This window comes from Sturnira hondurensis, unplaced genomic scaffold (genome assembly GCF_014824575.4).
Source record: "Sturnira hondurensis isolate 20B ecotype Veracruz unplaced genomic scaffold, ASM1482457v3 Scaffold0006413, whole genome shotgun sequence".
NCBI lineage: Eukaryota > Metazoa > Chordata > Mammalia > Chiroptera > Phyllostomidae > Sturnira > Sturnira hondurensis.
Window position 1 is genome coordinate 39,606,389 of NW_028079044.1, and position 23,204 is coordinate 39,629,592.

Here is a 23,204-nt window from a genome sequence, read left to right on the forward strand (position 1 = left end):
AGGCTATCTCATTGGAAAATAAAAAATACAAAGGTCTGAATTCCTATTTCACCTCAGATGCCACTGGTTTTGAGATATGCATTTATCTTTGTGCCGCTAAGACAGAAAAAGATGCCAAACAAAACCACATCACCCCGTGATGCCTGACTTTCAAAAGTCGAAATGCGAAAGAAAATATGCATTTAAGAAACTATGAATTTTGGTGTTTAAATGAAAGGCTTCGGGAGAAATTAGCTGACCAAGGATACATTGTGTCTTTCAGATGAAATGACTAATTAATTATTACTGCCTGGCTCTCACACCCCAGCAGGGTTTTATAGTGCCTTTCCCCCTCTGGGTGTGCTGGCCACAGCATTTTTCTCACGTGTTAAAAATCAGAGAGAATAGATAATTACTAGTGAATGCTGACCTTTTCCTTATTATGAGTAATTATGCTATTAAAAGCATCATTTGGACCTTAATGTGGTATACGAATTATTCAGTTACCTAGTCTGCAGTTGTGAGGACTCTCAGCAGCCATCACTTTGGGAGAGAACAGAAGGACAGTCTCATCTCGCACTATGTTGCGGACATTTCAGTGGCTTCAAAATAGTATTAAAATAGTGGCTAAACAAATAATTCCATTGAGATGCTTCATGGCCCCAAATTATAGCCAATATTCACCACTGAAAATATCTGCAGGAAGACACCTGCTAAAAATCCCTTCACAAAGTCAAAAATCAGAGCCTGTCATTAAAAAAACAAAACTAGAGTTAAGTAGAAATAACTCTTCCTGAAGGTGTTCAGGCTTAGTGTCCGTAAAACTTGCCTCTGGCCATATGTGTCTATTTGGGGCTTTTGCTGTGTTGGTGGTGGTGACAATGACGATGTTGCCAGTGATGGGGTGGAGACAATGATGGTGGTAGTGGTGAGGATGGTGCAAACCCAGGCACCCAGTATCCTTCCCAAAGCAGGGCGGTAGACCTACCAAAGGCAGTGGGGTATGGACAAAGAACGAAACTGAATCTGAGTCCCAGTTTCATTGTTTCTAGCTGTGGTGCCATTGGAAAACCACTGCGCCCATTTCCTTATCCGTAAGGATAAGGTGCACAGATGGGTTTCAGCAAGCAGGGAGGAAGGAGGGTGTTACTGCGCTTCTCTGTTGGAGATGGTTCTCCGTTGGAACGCCCTAAGGGAGGGAAGTCACTAATGACAGCCAAACAGCTTTGTGCACCTTTCTGATTCAGAAGAGGAAGTTGATTGGAAAAATGTCACCAATTCCAATCTTACAGCTATTCTCTTATGGTGGATGCTGAGGGTTCTTGGCAGAAGCCTCCCACGGGGGCAAAAAAAAAAAGAAAAAAGACTTGAAATAGTCTCAGAATGGTCTGTCTGGAGGGAGGGGCTGGTCCTCCCCGCTTTCTCGCTGGGTCTGTTCTTAGCCTTTCTCTGGGCCCCAGGAGGCTGGCCAGGAACACTGCTTTCCTGCTTCTGGGTCGGTGACTCGAGACCCCACAAGGAGGTGGCAGGGTGAGGAAAGGGGGAGCACAGGGGATCTCATCCCTGCTCCCCAGCCTCGGCTCTGAACCAGGCTCTGTCGTATTGTGTCCCCCACCCCCCCATGGGCCCTCGTTCTCCACTCTAGAGCTACGCCCTGGGCCCCTCGCCATGCATAGTGATTTTCTCAATCCCACCCATGCCTCCGACGAGCCTCTTCCTTAGCACTGACTTTTCAAACTCCCAGTGCAGCACAGCATCTGCTCCCTGCCTTGCTGATAGAGAATGTGAAGAGGATGCTCTGTGCATTTGTTCTGAGCTGGCGAACACGGCAGAGACCTTCACACCCTGCAGTCCCAGAGCCCTGGTTTTACAGATGAGGAAACTCAACATGCGCTAAGGGTCGCTGCAGTTTTCACCTCGTTTCGATTTTTCAGTTCGCTGCCTCCCTGACTGTCATTCCCTTGCTTCAGACCATCCAGACAAAACCCAACTCCCCATAAAGACATAGGAGCCCACTGGTGATCTGGCTCCCACTTCTTTCTTCACCTTAACCCCCACCCCCTCAACTGCACTTGCATGTTAACTAACACGCCACACTAACTGTGCTTCCCGAGGCCGTCACACTCGGGCTCTTNGTCACTAATGAGACAGCCAAACAGCTTTGTGCACCTTTCTGATTCAGAAGAGGAAGTTGATTGGAAAAATGTCACCAGTTCCAATCTTACAGCTATTCTCTTATGGTGGATGTTGCCACGGGGGCAAAAAGAAAAAAAGACTTGAAATAGTCTCAGAATGGTCTGTCTTGAGGGAGGGGCTGGTCCTCCCCGCTTTCTCGCTGGGTCTGTTCTTAGCCTTTCTCTGGGCCCCAGGAGGCTGGCCAGGAACACTGCTTTCCTGCTCCTGGGTCAGTGATGCGAGACACCACAAGGAGGAGCACAGGGGATCTCACCCCCTGCTCCCCAGCCTCGGCTCTGAACCAGGCTCTGTCGTATTGTGTCCCCCCCCTCCCATGGCCCCTCGTTCTCCACTCTAGAGCTACGCCCCGGGCCCCTCGCCATGCATAGTGATTTTCTCAATCCCACCCACGCCTCTGACGAGCCTCTTCCTTAGCACTGACTTCTAAGACTCCCAGTGCAGCACAGCATCTGCTCCCTGCCTTGCTGATAGAGAATGCGAAGAGGATGCTCTGTGCATTTGTTCTGAGCTGGCGAACACGGCAGAGACCTTCACACCCTGCAGTCCCAGAGCCCTGGTTTTACAGATGAGGAAACTCAACATGCGCTAAGGGTCGCTGCAGTTTTCACCTCGTTTCGATTTTTCAGTTCGCTGCCTCCCTGACTGTCATTCCCTTGCTTCAGACCATCCAGACAAAACCCAACTCCCCATAAAGACATAGGAGCCCACTGGTGATCTGGCTCCCACTTCTTTCTTCACCTTAACCCCCACCCCCTCAACTGCACTTGCATGTTAACTAACACGCCACACTAACTGTGCTTCCCGAGGCCGTCACACTCGGGCTCTTTTTCCTGGACGGCACTGCTCTTCCCTCTCTTCCCAGCTAATCCCCGAGGCCTGCTCAAGACACCTGGCACACCATACCCTCCAGAGAGTTCTTCCTATCACCACGCTCCGCGTCTCGTCTGTACTCATACACTACTGCACACATGGGAAGTCCAGGCGCTTCCCAGGTCTGTGACGAACTCCCGACTGACTTGGCTGCACCCCCACCCGAGACGGCTAGCCACTGGACAGCATTCTCAGCTTAAAAACAAAATCATCGTCACCATCATCGGCATTGCTGTCATAGTCATAGTCGTTGTCATTATCGCCATCCTCCAACAAGCTCCTAAAAAGTGCTTATTATATCATAAAATGCATTATTACTCCTTTTGATAGAGTAATTCACTTACTGTTCCCATCAACTCAATAGTACAGATATTAATTTTACCCCCACTTTATAGACGCAGAAGCCCAGCACAGAATGATTAAGTAAACTGACCAGACCAGAAAAGCAGCANTCAGCTTAAAAACAAAATCATCGTCACCATCATCGGCATTGCGGTCATAGTCATAGTCGTTGTCATTATCGCCATCCTCCAACAAGCTCCTAAAAGGTGCTTATTATATCATAAAATGCATTATTACTCCTTTTGATAGAGTAATTCACTTACTGTTCCCATCAACTCAATAGTAGAGATATTAATTTTACCCCCACTTTATAGACGCAGAAGCCCAGCACAGAATGATTAAGTAAACTGACCAGACCAGAAAAGCAGCAAGTTGCGGAGTCAAGACTGAAACGTGGCACTCCAGGTCTTGAGTCTGCAGTCTTAGCCTCCACCCCCAGCTACCTCCCATGAGGGAGGTTGGGTTATTGAACGGCTGTTGGGTTCTTTAATAAATGCCCAGTGTGCCACTGGATATAAAGAAGATATGGCTACGTCCTAGTTAAAGAAGACCCCTAGTCGAGGCTTGAGATCCACTAACATCACCCTGTGAGTCCCCGGCCTGCTCACGAGAAGCAGATGGAATTTTGAATGAACAAACTAGTCAGTGTTCTCCAGTGAGGCGCTGCTAGGGTCTTCCCTTCCCGGCCATCCCTTCCCACAAGACTACCCGAATCGGCAACAAGGCGGGCAGTGACCATGGAAAGTTTGCAGATTCCCTGTGAAAAGTCTTTGCCCTTTGCATACATCATCCCTTTAAGTAGGAGAATAAACACCTGCCACTTGGTATCTCAGATGGTGTGAAAGAGTGTGCCTGAGTGTCACTACCAAGCCTGCTCCCAAAGCAGCAAGAAAACCGATGTGCCCCCAGTGGTCCACAGAGTGATTCCCGTCCCTAGGAGAGTGGAAGAGGTGTCAGAACAGCTCCCCACACTGGAACGACCACGTGCTGGCCGGCACGGTCTCAGCGGCGTGTGGAGGCGGGCCCTCTGCCATGCCCCCAAAGCCTAGGGGCACTGACCCAATTCTCGTGGCCTGGACCGTGCAGGTAACAGAGGATTCTCACCTGAACACACAGGGCCAGAGCAGTGTGGGTCGTTCTGGGTTTTTCTGCGCGCTCTAGCTTCTCAGGGAACACCGGGAGAATACATGTTTTGGATGTTTTCTATCACTTGGTACCTGACATTTTCAACCTAGCAGAGTCCAGCCCAGAAAAGCGAGACATCTCTCATTGCGTCAAAGCCCCCAACAGTCCCAAGGCTCCCAGATGGCAGTTTGGTCCACTCCATGGCTGATCGTTTCTTCCAACAAGGTGCTCCTCCTAATGGAGAGCTGGCGTTCCTCTGTCAGGATGGGAAGGGAGCCCTGAACTGTAGCTTACCTGCAGAGCCATCAACCCTCAAAGGCACAGAGGGAAACACAGGAGCCAGGGAAGAGCCAACAAGGCTCTCGCATCCGCCGCGCGCAGGAGAGACAAGCGGAACTCACGTGGAGCACCTCCACGTGGGAAGGATGGAGATGAAGGGTGCCTGGCTCTGCCTCCATCCCAATCCAACAAATCTGAACAGGTGGCTGTGGGGGCAAGACAATACCAGGCGTGTTCCTGGAATCACTAAAAATAAAAACTAAAATTCTTTCATGCCCTAATTGGCATCCTGGCAGCTCCGATGATCAGAGGCTTCTGCCAAGAACCCTCAGCATTCAGAAAGCGGCGTTTGTTCTTCTCGCTCATGCCGTCTCTGCCGGCTCTTGGGCAATGCTCAGTGCTTCCTCCCAGCTGCTGGCGACAGCACAAATACAGGTCCTCCGGAGACCCTGCCCTCACGGTTCCCACCCAGAGCACCTGCGCACGTCAGCAGGCCCCTCTCAGGATGTGGACGAGTCGTAGCCCGGGGTGGAGCGCAGTCTGAGGCTGGGGGCAGTTCGAGGCCCAACGCATGGCGGCTGCTTCACAATCCTCACACGGTAGCCCCTGCTCACTCCCGAAGACGCAGCCTTACAGAGTTAGCAGCTGGGAAAAGCTCCTTTGCTACAACACATCCCAGAGATATTCATTCAAATTACTCACTTTTCTTATTTCTCTGTTTGGACCTAGTGTTGTTCCTATTTTTCTAACCTTTTGCCTTATATGAATGGGCACCACAATCCTTTGGTTTGACTGCACTGGAACCAAGACACACACAGGGACTTACTTTTAGGCCAACTCTGTAATGTTGGCTGTAGGGGTCTGTGACTCAGACAGGGCAGCATTAGTGCTGCCTACTAGCACAGAAGAGGTCAAGTCCATGACTCATAGGGCCCAGCCGCGACCTACCAAGGGAGGCAGAGGGGTGTGGTGGGTAGAAAAGGGCCTTGGGAAGCAGACACAGAGGGTCCTGAGCACTGGCTTGCCGTTTATAGCTATGTGGCCTCTTGGCTTCAGTTTCCTCCAATTGTGAGTCACAGATGATACTATTTACCACATGAAGATGAACTAAGTTTTCTTTGTTGTTATTAAAGATTTATTTATTTTTAGAGAGAAAGGGGAAGGGAGGGAGAAAGAGCAGGAGAGAGACATTGATGTAAGAGAGAAACATCAATCAGTTGCCTCTAAAATTCACCCTGACCGAGGACCAAACCTGCAACCCAGGCATGTGCCCTGACCGGGAATTGAACTGGTGACCTTTGGCTTGGTGGGGTGATGCCCAGCCAACTGAGCCACACCTGCCAGGGCTGACTGAGATAGTTTTCAAAAAGTACCTGGGATAGAGCATTAGCAATGCTTGATCAGACTATCTCTTAATAATTGCCTGATTCTAGAGTAAAAAAACCTCGACACTATTTTAAAATATATTTTATTGATTATGCTATTACAGTTGTCCCATTTTTCTCTCCCCTTTATTCCCTGCCACCCTGTACCCTTCCTCCCACCAATATTCCCCCCAACCTTATTTCATGTCCATGGGTCACACATATAAGTTCTTTGGCTTCTCCACTTCCTATACTATTCTTAACCTCCCCCTGTCTACTTTGTACCTACCACTTATGCTTATTCCCTGTCCTTTTCCCCCATTTTCCCCTCTTCCCCTCCCCTCTGAGAACCCTCCATGTGATCTCCATTTCTGGGGTTCTGTTCTTCTTCTGGTTGTTTGCTTAGTTTGGTTTTGTTCTTTTAGGTTCATTTGTTGATAGTGGTGAGTTTGTTGTCATTTTACTGTTCATATTTGTTATCTCCTTTTTTCTTTGATAAGTCCCTTTAACATTTCATATAATAAAGGTTTGGTGATGATGAACTCCTTTAACTTGACTTTGTCTGGGAAGCACTTTACCTGCCCTTCCACTCTAAATGACAGCTTTGCTGGATAGAGTCATCTTGGATGTAGGTCCTGGCCTTGTAAGCATGGCCTCACATCCATGACGAGTCCTCAAAAATCTGAGAACCAATAGGGAATTCACACACGTTCAATAATATTGCCTGCCTAACCCTGGACCTGTTGTTCTCAATTTGCCTTCATTCTTATTCCAGTTGCCATCCAATTACTTAAACACAAATCCTTTTATAGCACATTAACTTAATAAATTATTTTTAAGGCAGTAAGCTCCACGACTACCTGAAAATCAATTTCTTTCAGCCTTAGATAATTAGCATGATGGCTTGGCCAACGTATTGCCTTCCAACAGGGTGCCCCTCTTAATGGAAAGCTGCTGTTGCATTGTCGGGATGGGAGAAGAGCCCTGAACTATCAGGTTCAAGTGCAGAGCCATCAACCATCAAAAACAGAGAGGAAATCACAGGACCCAGGGAAGAGTGCACAGGGCTTTGGGGAGGGCCATCTCATTTCCTTGAGTCACGAAGTAATAAACCTGGTACACAACCCCCCTGCCCAAATTGAGAGAGTATATGTGGATATCATGTAAAACCTTTCTGAAGCATTTTCAAATAGTACATAGCCCTCGGGGAAACTCTAAACAATGCCACAATCGTCCCATTTCAATTGTGGCAACTGAGGCACAAAGACATTAACTTATTGAGCCGGCCAAAAGTTCAGTTAGTTTTTGTGGCAACTGAGGCACAAAGACATTAACTTATTGAGCCGGCCAAAAGTTCAGTTAGTTTTTTCTGATCAATGGCCCTAGGAGGACTTAGTTCTCTTTAACTTCATCCGGAACAATTTTGTTGGATTGTCCTGTGACAGCTGTCATATCAGTGTGCATTTAAAAAAAACTTACCAAAATTGGTGATTTTTTGTGCAGCCATTTTATTATTGAAGATGGAAGAAAAAACACAACATTTTTGGTGTAGTATGCTTTAGCATTCAAGAAAGGTAAAAATGCAACAAAAACACACACAGAAAAGATTTGTGCTGTATATGGAGAAGGTGCTGTGACTGATTGAATGTGTCAAAAGTGGTTTGCAAAGTTTCTTTGTCCTATTGACATTTTGGCCAAACAGTTCTCTGCTGTGGGGCTGTCTTATGCATTGGAAGGTGTTTAGCAGTTCCCCTGACCTCTGCCCACTAGAAGCCAATAGTTGGAAATAGCCAACATACTGGAAACACCCAAATCAATAACATTATTGGTGAAAATGAAAAATATGTCTTGGATTTTATGGAAACAACTAAACGGACTTTTTGGCCAACCCAATACATCATACAGCTTGCAAATGGTAGAACTGGATTCCATCTCAAGCAGCCTGACCCAAGAATCCCTGCTGTTAACCACTCCCTGGGCTGCCTGTCCCCCTGAGTACATGTGAGTCCCTTCCTGATGACCAAAAACTGAGTGGGGCAGTTTCGGCCACCGCTGTCTCTGCTCTACGGATCTGCTTCTCTTGCTCCTGACTGTCTCTCCCCAGCAGCAACCAGGAGCTCCATTAGAATAAAGCTGACACTCCTTTATTCGATATTCAGCTACCCAAGCAATGACAATATGTCATAGTTACTCAAGGCCGGTGTCAGCAGATTCCTATGCCACCATGTCTGAGACACCAATTTCAAGGCAAAAACATTTGGTAGATGGTTTTCCCTTTGTCAGTCACTTAATGAACAGTTAACAGTCGATGCAGCCGCAGGTCCTTTGGTCAGTACTATGTACCCCATTTCCCTCAAAGAGAAGAACTAAGTCCTCACTCTGGACCACAGCCCTGCCCCATCTGTCTCACTGACCACAGCGCCCATCAGTGCCCAAGGCTCCCTGCCCTTCCTCTAACCCGCCAGGCACACTGGACCCCAGAATGTTTGCATGAGACGCGCTCCTCATTGGGAGCACTCTTCCCTAATATCCTCCCAGGTCCCTTGTGTCTTCAAGTACGTGCTGAAATGTTGCCTTCTTGGACCGTGAACTACCCCCCAGCAGTCCTTTAGTCTTTCCTCCCATCATGCTTATCATCTTCTTACGTCGTTGCTCCTAGAGAGCAAGGTCGGCAGGGGCAGATCACTTGGTATTTGTGTTCACGGTCTCATCCCTACACACTACCCCAGCCCCTCTGGCTCTGAAAATCATATACGAGAGAAAGAAGCTAGAAGGGAATGAAGTATAAACTAGCACCGGAGTGATATTTAGATTCAACAGGAAAATTCTAAGAACATGAAGACCACCAAACACACACGTACCACAAAGAATAAAGGAGGCAGATAGTTTTGGAAACTCCAGCACCGGGTAATTTAAGGGGTCTGCGGGCCAAGGAGAAGCAGGCGGCTTTCTGCCCAAGGCCCCGTTCCGTAGGAAGGGATGCTGTGTGTGATTCCTGGTGCCTGTGGAGTGGGCGGCACACATGCCATGTGTCCTAAGCAGGAGACAGCAGAGACCACAGCATCGTGGGCCAAGTGCAAGGTCACAGACAAAAAAAGCAACCCCCACCCCAGACTGCACTGAGGGCAGCCTTTAGTTCAGGTGTTCATCCCCTCGGCACTTCACTGTGTGTCAGGCCGGATGCTAGGAAGTGATGCAAACAGGAAGAGCCAAGTAAATCAATCGTTAAAGTAACCCGAGGTGCTCAGCACAGTACTACAGTTATAAACTGTTGCTGCAGCCTCTAGGTCTCCTCACATTGGCTTGGGCCCCCTCCAAAGCAATATCCACAGAAGCAACCTGAATAAGTTAAACACAGAAACCAGAAATGTCACCTTTTCCCTTGACACTGACTTCAGTTCCATTTCAGATCTGGAGCCTTGCTGTGGCCTGCGAGGCTCCATGCGGTGGTCCCCACTGATCACTGAGCGTTCACGCCCCGTGCTTCCCCCAAGTTCGCTGGGCTCCAGCGGTGCTGGCCATGAGTCCTCTATGTTCCACAAGGGCCTCTATGTCTTCCTCTACCTGCCGTGGCCTTCCTCACCTTCCTCCTCCCCCATCATCCCTAGCACAATGGTTCCATCTCATCTTTTAAGTCTCAGTTTAAACAGCATTTCCATGGGGCAGCCTAACTACACAATTCAACAGTAGGCCCCTCTTGTTATTCATTCAGGGGACTCTGTTCTTTCTAGTCTTTAATGTATTTTTAATTAAGTATTAAACTACTTATTTATCACCTTCTTATATAATTGCTCCTAGAAAGTAAACACACTATAAGCTCCATGAAAACATTGGCTATTTTTAGGTTGGCTGTTTGTATACTGAACACCTAGCATTGTTTCTGGTACATAGCAAGGTTTTTTTTGTGTTTTTTTTTTTATTGAATAGCTGGATAGGCAGTTAGCTTGAGTGAAAGGATGGAAGGCTGAAAGGATGGAAGGGTGGAAGGACAGAAGGAAAGAAAACCAAAAAAGAAAAAAGTCTTCAGAGGACAAAAGAATGCTGGGAGAGAGAAAGAGAGAGAGGAAGAGAGAGGGGGAGAGACAGAAGGAGAGAGGGAGAGAGGAAGGGAAAAGCTAATTCCCCACGGAGACAGGAAAAGAAGCCCCTAACAGGTTTTGCAGACCATTTTGGGTCATTTTGACCTGTTGTTACCAAAGATCTGAACTGAAAGACTTAACCAGCCCTGGGCTACAGGAAGGACTTAAAAATGGTGGGTCACCACCCCTGCCTTTAATAATCTTATAAATGTGTGGGCGAGACTGACTTACAAGCGCGGGGGGAGGGGGGAAGGAGGCACAATAAAGAGTTCCGTTAAATGTAATAAAGCTGCCAAATATATGGTTTGGACAATAAATCACATAGGCAGCCAGGGAGAAGAGAGGCACGCGAAGGTTCTGTGGGGGAAGGAGGCTCTGCAGGGGGCCTTGGGAGACACTTGGGGTGGGGGGGCGCTTATTCTGAGTCAGATAATGTTCCAAGAGCCTGACACAGATTCAGTCGTTCAACCCTCTCAACAGCCCATGGGCAGATTATGGTTACCATCTTATTTTACGCACGAGGCAGGATCGCCTATGGAGGAGCAAGCCTGTAAGTCCAGGCAACCTTGCCCCTCAAAGAAGGATGCCCAGCGACATCTGCTGAGTGAGCACCCTTTATCCCCAGTCCCCCAGATGATCAAGAGCAGAGCATCTTCTTAATTCAACAGGTGTAGGATCCCATCACTCTGAAGACACAAAATAAACATTCAAGGCAACCAGTCAGACCCCCGGATACAGGATTATATCCACCTTCCAAAACGGGCACTGACCACTGACCATCATCTCCATTTTGTCCCAAAGAAGTAATGGAGACTTTTTGAGGCAAAGATCATTTTAACTTGTCACGACTCACTTCACTGCATACGCTTGAACTCTAATTTTTCCTGCATGACTACCGAAGAAAAGAAAATAGGCATGTTTCCTTGCTTGCGTTAGAGCGGTCCAAGGGTCGGTAATCCCGGACTCCCACAGAGGTCACTTCCATCTATAATAAGGACACTGTGATAATTTTGCAACAAAACTCTTCCAGAAGGGGTCCACGCAGGCTTGCCCAGTTGTGAACAGTTTTCATTCGCTTTTTGAATATTGTTCCCAGGGAAGCCACAGGGAAGAGAAAGCAAATTATGTTTCACGTTTGGCAAAATGGGCAATTTGAGGGCAGTGCAGAAAAGTATTTTGAAAGTACCTGATCTTTGCCATCTATCTCAATCTAAAAAAATTTCAGATGCAAATATAATCATGCAAGTTTTATACAGAATCTGAGGAGCCTCGTGAATAAATTATTAGGGAGACATGGAGGAAGTATAAGGGCATTGAACAAAATTACTTGATAAAGTAATAATCATGTCAGGAGGCATGCCTGCTATTTGTAACAATCAATGCAATAACTGGTTAAATCTGAGGTTAAAACACAAACCATCAGCAGCATCTGAGTGATTCACGGCACTTGACATTCGGAGACACTATTTTGCGCTAACATGCACCTTTTAGGGAGCAACATGCCACTTAGATTTGTAAATCGAAAAAGACTGGCATTATAAGAACCTAGCCTTAAACCACTCTCTACATCACTGCTCTGCTCGTGCCATCGAATGTGGTCATCTGCAGTTTGCTCTAACAAATGAGAACTTCCGTCAATCACTCAACTTGCCATATCGAGACCAAGATTGCCATCTAGTGAGTTTCATTAAAACGTCGTATTTAATGATCAGTGGCCAACTTTGACTTTCTGTCTCGATGAAATGTGAGGACTACGAATCGGGACTAAATCATTAATATGTCCTAAATACCTAATAATAACTATATATAAAACAAAGAAGCATGACTTATACTTCTGAAGGACATACACAATTCAAATAAACAACCTTTAAAAAAAAAAACACTCGCATTTGTGAGGGCCTTCTAAGATCCAGGTGCTGTGCCCAGATCTTTTGCTTACTGGTTCTTATTGAAGTTTAAAAAATAACCCAGATAGCAATGATCACTCCCATTTCACAGACGAGAAAACCGAGGCTCAGAGAGATTCGAAGTCAGATCCATTCGTTTAGCAAACTTCCGTGAAGCACCGAAGCAGGGAGCCAAAGAGAGTGCTCCCCAGCATGGTGGCTCATTCCAGCGGGAAGGAACAGACCGCACGCAGTTACCACGTAACAGGTTCATTCGGTGATACGTGCTGGGAGGAAAAAGAGAGAAGGACCAGAGGGTGGGCGTGGGGCCGAGACCATACCTGAGAAGGGGACACGGGAGCCGAAACCTCCGTGAAGTACGTCATGCGGATGAAGGGGGGTCATGTGACTATCCAAATGATGGGTTTAGATGTGTGGGCCAAGTGGACTTCATAACTGATCTATGATATGCTTTCTATTGCAAGTGAATTTTACACGTGCTACTGATACAGCTTCATGGTTCAAATACCACCGTCTCCTTCTAAAGCAGAACAATACATTCATTGAGATCCTGCTGTAAAACCGGCAGCTGGTATTACCTGGGGAGCCTCGTCTCTCTCTGGCTACAAATACACTTGCCAACCTTTGAGACCTCTGCCCTCAGGGGGGCAAACGGTGGCCAAGGTAATAGGCAGCCTTTGTCTTTGAAGGGGTGGTTGGAAACCCTGAAATATCACTCCTTTCTCTCTTTCCCCCCTTTGAGTCCTTCATTGAACAAATATCCACAGAATATTTTTCCCGGGCACTGGGAATATGAAGAGCAAGGAGTCCAGACAATGCTCCTTCGTCCTACAGGACTTTCATGCTGATAGGTTTACTCAGTGATGCTCACGGCGGCCCTGGCCTCCCGTGGACTCTGCTCCTGCTCTGTCTGCAACTGCAGCGCCTGATCTGCAGCCCTGAGCCATGGCTTCTCATTTGGGTGTTTCTCTGCCATGTTCTCCTTCACCAGCGTGATCGGCTAATCTAGCACAAAGAGTCGGCAGTGCGGATATTGGAGGGAGTGGTTTCCTTTCGAACAGGACTGAGAGACCCATGGGCCCAAGATTACCACCCGCATTAAATCAACCCTGGTTGGCAAATACCTCCCCCTTCATCACATCAATACTCCTGGGAGAGTTAACACATTAACCCAATTCTCTCCCAAACTGCAGTAACTTACTAAACACACTTTTCTTCTGAAGGAGGAAGAAAAGTCTAAGTTGACTGACGGGATGAGGAGGGAAGGCAGAGAGGCCAAGGAAACCAGAACAAAGCTTAACCTACCTGGAAAGTTCATGATGCAAATTTCCTTTCTTTCTTTCATGCTGGTCGTTTTCCTTTTTAAAACTTTATTCTGGATTATGATCTTTTTGCTAGAGAAGTCAGTAGGTGACAGCCATATGTGCACTTATATTTAATATATACACATTGGAAACTAGGTAATTTTGCCTCAAGAGAGCCAATGCTTATGAAATTTTATGGACAGCTTCAGCAGCTAGCAGGTATAAATAATTTTGAATTTTCCATTTTTTTTCTTTAACTAGCCAATATCATTAAAATTACCTAATACTGGGATGGTAAATTCCAAACACACTTGGCTACTTTCTATCCTCAATTTCACCTTTGAAACAATACCTGAACCACAGTTGCTATGGGATACACTTAAAGAATGTTGTATAAGCCAGTGTCCTGGCAGGGAGCAGGGGGCACCAAGGGGTGAGTGAAGGGAACTTGATGTAGTTGTGGCAAGCGGAATAATGGCCCACACACATTTTAACCCCTGGAATTGGTGATGGTGTCACCTGGAACTCTGCTGGTTTGATTAAGGTTAAAGCCCTTGAGATGAAGAGAGTGCCCTAAGTTATTAAAGGGGAAGAATAGCAGAAGAGGGAGCCAGAGGGCTGGGACATGAGGACTCAAGCTTTTGCTTCCAGCTTCAAATGAAGGCATCACAAGCCAAGGAATGTGGGCGACCTCTAGAAGCCAAAAAAGACAGGAAAACAGATTCCTAGAGCCTCCACAAAGAAACGCAGCCCAGCCAACACCCGAGCTTAGCCCGGTGATTCCTATGCCAGACTTCTAACCTGCAGAACTATAAGACCATAAAGTTGCATTGTTTAAGCCGTAGAACTTGTGCTAAGTTGTTATGGAAGCAATAGGAAATTGACACGGTGAGTAGCATGGANAATGTGGGCGACCTCTAGAAGCCGAAAAAGACCGGAAAACAGATTCCTAGAGCCTCCACAAAGAAACGCAGCCCAGCCAACACCCGAGCTTAGCCCGGTGATTCCTATGCCAGACTTCTAACCTGCAGAACTATAAGACCATAAAGTTGCATTGTTTAAGCCGTAGAACTTGTGCTAAGTTGTTATGGAAGCAATAGGAAATTGACACGGTGAGTAGCATGGACAAAGGCAGAGGGGGGTTCAATGCAACCAATGGAGGGGGTGCTGATGTGCCTCTGGGCTGGCAGTGGTGGGAGGCAGAAACCACCTCCAGGCTAAAAAGGGAGGGGGAAGAGCTGCTCTGGAGAGATGCTGCTGAACTATGGCCTCCAGTATCAGATGCAGCCACTGGCAAACCACAGCGCATATGGCCGGAGTGCAGAAATAACCACCCTAACTTCCCTCTCCTTTGCATTCTGCTCGCCTGCTGGTGTTTGCCCACTGGAAGTCAGAGGGTAAGGAGATGAGTGACATGGTCCTCAAAGGGTCTGAGTAGGGCAGAGAGAGGTGAGAGTGGATCTCCAGGGGCTCCAAAAGGACCCTGTGCAGGGGGGTCTTTCCCACCTGGGCAGCCCATTCCACCACCTTGGGGTGTTAGTGCCTCCAGGTTTTAGTTACTGTTATTTTCCAGCTATTTGATACAACTGTGCTGCAGCGCATTGTATGAGACTGGAGTGCTTAATATCCTCTGGGAAATGTATCCAATTCAAAAGACTACAAGCTGCGTGAAAGGGAGTGTCGAGAAAGCACACTACATTTAATGAGTAAGCAGAGAACAAGGGCCAGGAGAGCTGGAAGACAATCCAGGGCACGCCCCAGCGCGCCTCGATAATACCATCGCTGATTTCAGAGCTCCCCGACACTTGTCAAGGTACAAGCAGTTGGACTTCTGCTTCTATTCAGACAGAGTGGCTGACAACAGGTAGAACTCACATCTAGAGGCCTCACATGGCTTTGGAGGGCTGGGGAAAAGGAAGTTTTCTTGTGCTTTTAACTAATATGCTAAGTACTTCCCAACCATTATTTCATTCTAGTTTCCCAAGGAGGTAGTAATGACCCATCCCCCCACCTTTAGAGAAGAAGGAAATGAAACCCAGAAACAAAAAATAACTTGGTCTGGGCTCGTATGTGACAGAACCAGGCTTGCATGTGACAGAACTTGGATCTTTCATGATCCAAATCCACTTCCCCAGTCGTTATAACACCGTCCAGTGTGGCCCAAACCGTAAGTTCAAGACTTGGGAGACAGACCCACACAATGCAACATGGTTTCCTATCCTTGCAGTTTTACTCATTTCACCAATGGGTCAGACTCAATATAACTCATGAGCGCCTTGCCAGGTGCTCGCTGTGAAATTCAATGTGAAATTCAACAATACAGCCGGTCAGGTAAAGTGGATTTAAGCTGATTCCACAAGTGGGCATGCTGAGAGGGGGGTCTCCGGCAGTGAAGGCACCAAGTCGGCCCAGGAGAAAGCAACCAACACTATCAAATGTGGATTCACAACCACTATCAGTGATGATGACTGTACTCCAACCCCATTCTGTTCCCCGGATACAGTTAATAAGCCATACATTGTATAAATGCTTCATCCATTCATTCATTCATTTATTCTACTATCATTTTATTAAGTGACAGGGCTCATGGCCTAAAGTGCTTGAAGACAAGTCATTTACATAATATAATGGAAATACTAGACAATACCCCTAGGAAATTCAGAAATGACAACACAGAGTTTGTTTTCATGAATTATCTTTTTTTTTAGGTAAACAAACCATGCACTACTCTGAAGTGTATAATAAAATGATTCTTTACACACACGCGCACACACACACACACACACACACACACACACACCCTGCAATCACAATACAGATCGGACACGGAACATGTCCTCTCATGGCCAACCTGCCACATGATCCCTTCCTCTCGAACCCCCAACCCCTGCTGCCCTGCTATCTGGCGCCTCTCTCCACCTCTCAGTTTTGCCTTCTCTTAACCTGCACCTACATGAGACTCACAGAAAGCACTCTTCCAGGGCTGGTTTCTCGTGCTCGGCACGCGGGCTGTGGGGTTGAGGCACGTTGGTACCTGTATCAGCGGTTCTCTCTTCTTTAATACTGCGTCCCATCTATACCACTGTCTGTTTCAGTGGTTTTCTCCCTCCGCTACTGGCGGACACCTAGGTTGTTTTCCGCTTGTAGCAATTTTGAGTAAAGCTTCTGCGACATTCTGATACAAATCTTTGTTTGGGCACACCTTCAACCCCAGTCACACCCAGGAGTGGAATTGCAGAGTCACGGGGTGGTCATTCCGAATTTCCTGATGAAGTTGCACCGATTTACACTTGAGCCACAATGTGTGGGAGATGACCAAGCCCTGGTCCGGACAGATGCTCCAACTGTGGACCTTCTGGTAAGGAGGTCATGGTATCTCGTTTTGTTTTCAACCTGCATCTCTAAGATTTGTAATTATGCTGATTTTTTACGTGCTTCTGCAATGTCAATATCCACTTTTGTGAAATGCTTGTTCCAATCTTTTGACCATTTAAAAAATGCAGTGTTTGTCTTTTCTTTCCTCACTAATTTATAGGGCTATTTTTTAAAAATAAAGTCCAGATACAAGAATTGCTGGATTTATGTATTGTAAATATCTTCACCCTAATGGGTCATTCACCTGTTCATTCTACTACATCTTTGGATGATGAGAAGTTCTTGATTTTCATGACATCCAGTTTATCATTTTTCACTGCATTGAGAGCTTGCTTTCTTTGTTTCAGAAATCTTTGCCCTCCCCAAGGTCACGAAGACCTTTCCTTTGCATGAAGCTTTTTAAATGCTCTCGTAGAAGAGAACTTCACTGCCGGCACTTTCAGCTTCTTGCCTCGGACCAAACTTTCTCTAAACCAACAATGACAGATGAACTTCTCCCCCTTTAAAGGTCTCCACAGAAACCACCTTGACAAATCTCCTTCAGTGATCTGTTCCGGGGCTTGAAAACCCTTCCTATCCGGATGCGTTTGCTCCCTTTATATCGACTGGAAATTGCAATCTTGTTTATGTGATGGATTTATAATGCCTTTCATTTTCACATTAAAAACTAATTTACAACATTTTTAGACCATAATGTCCTTCTGTTCTAAGTACAGTTGTTATAATGGCTTTTGTTTTATTTATTTATTTTTAAGGTTGGTTTTTCCTCTCATTTGATACACTGAAAGGAAAGAACATGATGTAACTGTTTAAAACGATGATGAAAACTTTTGGTTATTATTAGAATACTGAGGTCCTGGAGGTCCTGGTGACCACGAGGGCAGAGGGGTGGGGGCGGGAAGAGGGAAGCCTAGTGCTCTGGACACACCCCAGAGAGCTCAGACGGCTGTCGGGCGGAATGGTCCCCAGGCACCCCACCCTCTGCAAGGTGCCTGCTTCTGTCCCCTCCTTGCCAAGAGAAAAAGTCTTCATTGAGTAAAATGTGGTTAAGTCCTCCTTCGCTGGGCATTTTAAAAAACAAGGGGTCTGATACTTTTGATATAGCAAATCATTATCATATGTTACCATTTTGTAGCTACTCCGATATGAGAGTCATGTAACTTTCCTATTTAAGATGCTAATCAACTTTGCTCAGAACAAACTGGAGAGGGGAACAGTTTATTGAGATTTGGTTCCCATGTTCTTGCCAATTAGTTTATAATTGTGTATCGTGTCTATCATTTTCCTGTGCCTTACGCCAGCCACTCGCAGAAACAGAGTAAAAACCACAGAATGTTACTCCTGTTGACAAGGGATGGCTTCATTCTCATCATCTTGATCCCTAAGGGACAAGCAGAAGAAAAAGTGAAATAAAGCCTAAGGAAGTGAAGGAGACCTGATGCTCAGGAATCACAAGGAAGTCAGGAGGATGTTTTTGAAATGTAACTCTGGTGGTGATATTCAGGATTTAGGCGCACCTAGCAAACAAATTATGAAGACACTTCGTCTTCCTTCCCTCTCTCCTTCTGCCTCTCTCTCTCATAAAAGCCTGAGGGCTCGCAGCTCAACACTGGTGTGTAAGCTCTTCTCCAAGAAGCCCTGAGTACCAAACCCCAGGGTGGGGCCCGCATCCTCAAGGTGCAAGACAGTTCACGCCAGTTCCTGGAGCAGGAAGGACTTGAAGAAGGTGGGGGTACTCCAGGTCTCTCCTGGAGACGGCTCCCAGAACTGGCAAAGAACACTGCCATCTTCGTCATCTTCCGTCACCTCCCTACCGGGAGCTTCCTTCGGCCGTGCTGGGCATCTCAGTTCCTTGAAGAAGTGGGTTCTGTCTCACTTTCCAGGAGTTTGGGAATCCCGTTTCCCTCCTCCAACTTCACCCAACTCGCTTTTCCTCATCTTTTGAAAGTCTGCTTCAATAGTCATTTCTCTCGGGACACTAACCTTTCCTGAGTGCTTCCCCTGGTTTTATGCCCCGGCAGGCACCGTGTAAGGCTGGTCCCTCTTGGTACCACCAGGTGCCCTGTGATGCTGTGTCGCCGCCACCTGCCGCCCCTCCAGCCACAGCGGTGTGGGTGCTGGTCTGGGCCCCCGAAGCTCTTTCGTGCCTCGAAGTTTTAGGCTCTCCTGGGACCCTCCTCCAGCTTTTCCTTCTACCCCAGTCCTCCTCCAACGTGGTCAGGATGATGCCTGGAAGGCAGGCAGGAGCTGCATTCCGCATAGCATTCCTCATGCTTTTAGTAGCTACAACCGATCCTTCCTCTGTGCTGAGAATACAATTATTTCACCTCGTTTTCGTATTTCTTCCCTTCTGACTTGGACTACAGTCATGGATACTCTTGTCTCCCCTGTTCTACTAGGGAGCGTTAGGGCACAGAGAGAGTGTCTGATGACTTACCTCGCTGCCCATCACCGTCCAGCATGGTGGTCTGGGAAAAAAACAGACCCCCGTGGGATGGGTGGGGTGCCTCTCTAGCCATTTTTTCAGTCATTTCCAGTTTTTTCTTGTCCTTCCCGAATGGCTTCCCACTAACTTGATACTTTAGAGCAGAGGTCCCCAGCCTCTGGCCTAGCTTGGTACCGGTCCAGGCCTGTTAGGAACTGGGCTGCACAGCAGGAGGTGAGTTTGAGGGTAAGGGCTTGGGTTTGAATCACCCTGAACCAAACACCCCCTGCTCCCACCGTCCCAGTCCGTGGAAAAATTGTCTTCCACAACACCGGTTCCCGGTGCTTCAAAGGTTGGGGACCACTGCGTCACAGATGATCGAGCAAGATTTCTCTTTCTCCACACGAACCTTTCCTTTACCCATCTTCTCTTCCTCCTAATGTAAGAAACTGAGTTTTGCCCTGGCTGGGTGACTCAGTTGGTTGGCGCATCATTCCCCACCCAAAATGTTGAGGGTTCAATTCCCAGTCAGGACACATGCCTAGGTTGTGGGTTTGCTCCCTGGTCGGGATATGAACAGAAGACAAGTAACTGATGTTTCTCTCACACTGATGTTTCTCTCTCTCCCTTCCTCTATCTTTAAAATCTACAAACATATCCATGGGTGAGAATTTAAAAAAAACCCTGAGTTTTACATCCTCTTCTTCAATGCCTTGCTTTCTACAGAACTAGATGTTCGGCACCATTGCCTGGGAAGCTTTCTGAAATACACACAGATTTCTCATTCCCACAAGACCTATTCGAGCGTGATTCTATGCATGGCGCCTGGGAATCTGTCCAGCTTGGACACTGAGTGACACCCGAAAAGCACCTTTCCAATATGTGTGCGCGGGTGATAATGGGTGGCTCCCGTGGACGACAGGTTTTTTGGCAGAAACTTCTGCCGCACTGACCAGCGCAGTGCCTCTCAAAGCAACATGGGTGCGGATCACGGAACCACGGGGGGTCTTGGTAAAATGCAGACTTCGACCAGCAGGTCTGGGGTGGGGGACGAAGCCTAGGCATTTGTAACAAACCTCCAGACAGTTGGCGTGCAGACCACACTTGAAATAGCAATGTCACACGTTTACCTGTCTTGTCAGTTTGTTTATTAGGTAGGAGCCTATTTTAAAATCTTTTCCAGGGTCTCTTATGACAGGCAAAACCGGTATTTATTAGCTTGATTTTTTAAGTTCAGATTTGTTACATTTCTAATTATAAGGTCAGGCAAGTCAAATGATTCGTGAGGCTCTTTTGGTAAATGCAAGGTTTGAAATGGGTTATGTAAGACAAATGAATATTAGTACTTATTTTTTCATGTGTGGATGAATGTCCTGATTCACAGAGACAAAGAAACATAGAGATCATTTACAACTATTTAACAGCTTGCCTTACAATCTTAGGTTAGGTGTCAATGCAGCAGAAGTGACAGACAGAGCTTTTTTCTAACATTTGCGTAGAAGTCAGGGCACATTAAAACACTGTCTCTAGTGTATTCTAATTGAGGATACATTTAAGGGCATATTTTCATTATCATGTTCAGGGAGTACAAATACATGTAAAACCAAATTCAAAGCAATTTTCAGCTGAACCCGGAGCCACCTCTGCAATTCTGACGGAGGCGTCTTAAAAACCACACCTTGATTCTCACGAGTAGAATTTGTAGGCTTTTCCAGCGTGGAATTGTGACCTCTGCGGAGGATAATCGGGAAAACGGGAAGGACCAAGCAGAGCATCAGTTAAGGAGGGCCTCTCCAGTGAGACAGCGGGAGCGGCCCCTGTGTCCGATTCTCTACGCAGGTCGAGTGCACAGGCAGCTTCAAGGAAGTTTCTGGATTAGGGTTTTCCTAACTCTCTCACTGAAGTTCATCCCCAAACAATACTTCCCCCCCACTATGACCAGCGCTATGTATAGCCATGCGGAGCCGAGAACGCCAGTGTGTGTGTGAGGCAGAGACAGTAAAAGCATCAGGGTCACACTTTTTGGTGCTCCATGGATAGTTTTGCCTCCATGTTAAAGAGCTTGGTAGCTTTTAACGAAAAATGTATGCAAACGTTAGAAAACAATTTTATATAATTATTTGGAGTTTGCTTTCATTTTACAAACAACAATTTAAAGTAAATCCATTAATGCTGTCTGTGGGGATTTCTTGCAAATAAAAGGAAATACATCACGCATTGCAGGTTGGTTTAATACTAGAAATTAAGCTTTCTTACTAGCACTGCATCATGAAAGAAAATTAAGAAACTTAAGCGATTATTTCTGGGGCTGGGGTTGGGTCCTTGATAAGGGAGGTTCTTTCATGGAAAGGTATTACAGTCCTCTATTCATTTAACAGATGTCTATAAAGAGAATTACTGCACTCCAGGCTTCCTTCCAAACAGCCCACGGCACTACTAAGACTCATCTGGCCGAGCACTTATGGCACCCTGGAAAACTTTCAGCAAGGCCAAAATTTCTCCTCAAGGCACGGAGTCCATGGAAAGCCGGCCATTTGTTTCAAAATGATGTTGCCTTGATCGCTTCTGAGGACTGGGGAGGCAGACAATAGTCTAACGTGAAACGTTCCACCAGAAATCAAAACGCCACCTGGTGGTGGGAGGGGGAATCACAGCACCGCTGCCACGCCCCTCCACCTCATTTCTCTCCGAGTCAATCCTTGTTCATAACCACCACCTCTTTTTCTGCCCCAAGTAAAATCCAATTAAAATAAAAACCTGAAGCAGAACTAAAAAGGAGTTAATATTCTCACAAAGTGGTTCCCAGTGATTTTGCACACAGTAAGGGGAGTACTAACACTAATTTTGTAAGTCAGCCATATTAGGGGGGTTCATACCCCAACCCTTCTTTAACTGTACTTTGGGGCTGTTTCAAAGTAAAAGCACCCCAAAACAGTTTATTATATTCATAATAATTTAGAAATATTCGGTCACAGTTCCCTTGGCTTACCACCACCCCTGCTACCATCCAAACTCAGTCATTTGCTAGACCCCTATTCTCCCGCCTTCTCCTGTTGGCATATTACCAGATTCACAATCACCATGCTTTCACTCATATCCTGAGGCCACTGCTGAGTGGGAAGCGAAGGTCAATATCTCCAAAGAAGCTCTGCGCTAGCGCCTTTAACCTAGAGCAAGACAACAGACCTCTGTCTGTGATCTTTCTCTCCCAGACCAGGCACTAGAGAGAAGCCCAGATAAGGGCAACACCATAATAATAATAAGCAGACTCTCTTTACCCAGCACACACGTACTGCCACTTCTGTCTAAGCCTCCAAGCAACCCTACGAGAGAAAGGCCACCAGGCTGATAAACATTCTCTCTGTTCCGACAACTGGTGAGACCATCTGGTGAACGTGCCTTTAACTTGCTATTTCTAAAAAGTTTTTGCGGACCTGGGAAAACTCAGTGCTTAGAAGTAGGTATACTGGGTTGAATGGTGGCCCCCCAAATCTACGTCCATGTCCTGCTCCCTGGAACCTGGGGACCAGACCTTCCTTGAACAAAGAATCTTTGCGGATCTAGTTGAGATAAGGATCTTGGGACGAGACCACCCTGGACTAGCCAGGTGGGCCCTGAATCCAGTGACGAGTGTCCTCACAGGAGAAAGGCACAGGGGCTCTGACAGAGAAGAGAAGGCGATGAGAACATGCAGCAGCGAGAGACATGGCCAAGGGGCGGATTCTTCCCTGTGGCCTTCGGAGGGAACACAGGCCTCTTTCAACTGCCTGAAGCCAGGTTTTGGATTCAAGGATCTAGACCTGTGAGAGAATTAATTTAGGTTGCTTTAAGCTACCCACTTTGGGGGGATTTGTTAGATTATGCAAAAATACTGCTATAGACGATACGCACGAGCTTCCTCCATCTGAATATTTCCAGGGCCAGGCCCTGCACTACCTGGCACTGGCCTGGGACAGGGC

General features: G+C 46.8%; 1 protein-coding gene across 3 annotated transcripts in view; it reads right to left on the minus strand.

Moving 5' to 3' along the window:
* SAMD12 (sterile alpha motif domain containing 12) overlaps positions 1-23,204 on the minus strand; it is a 335,623-nt gene that overhangs the window by 222,443 nt on the left and 89,976 nt on the right. The gene's annotated exons all lie outside the window — the stretch shown is intronic.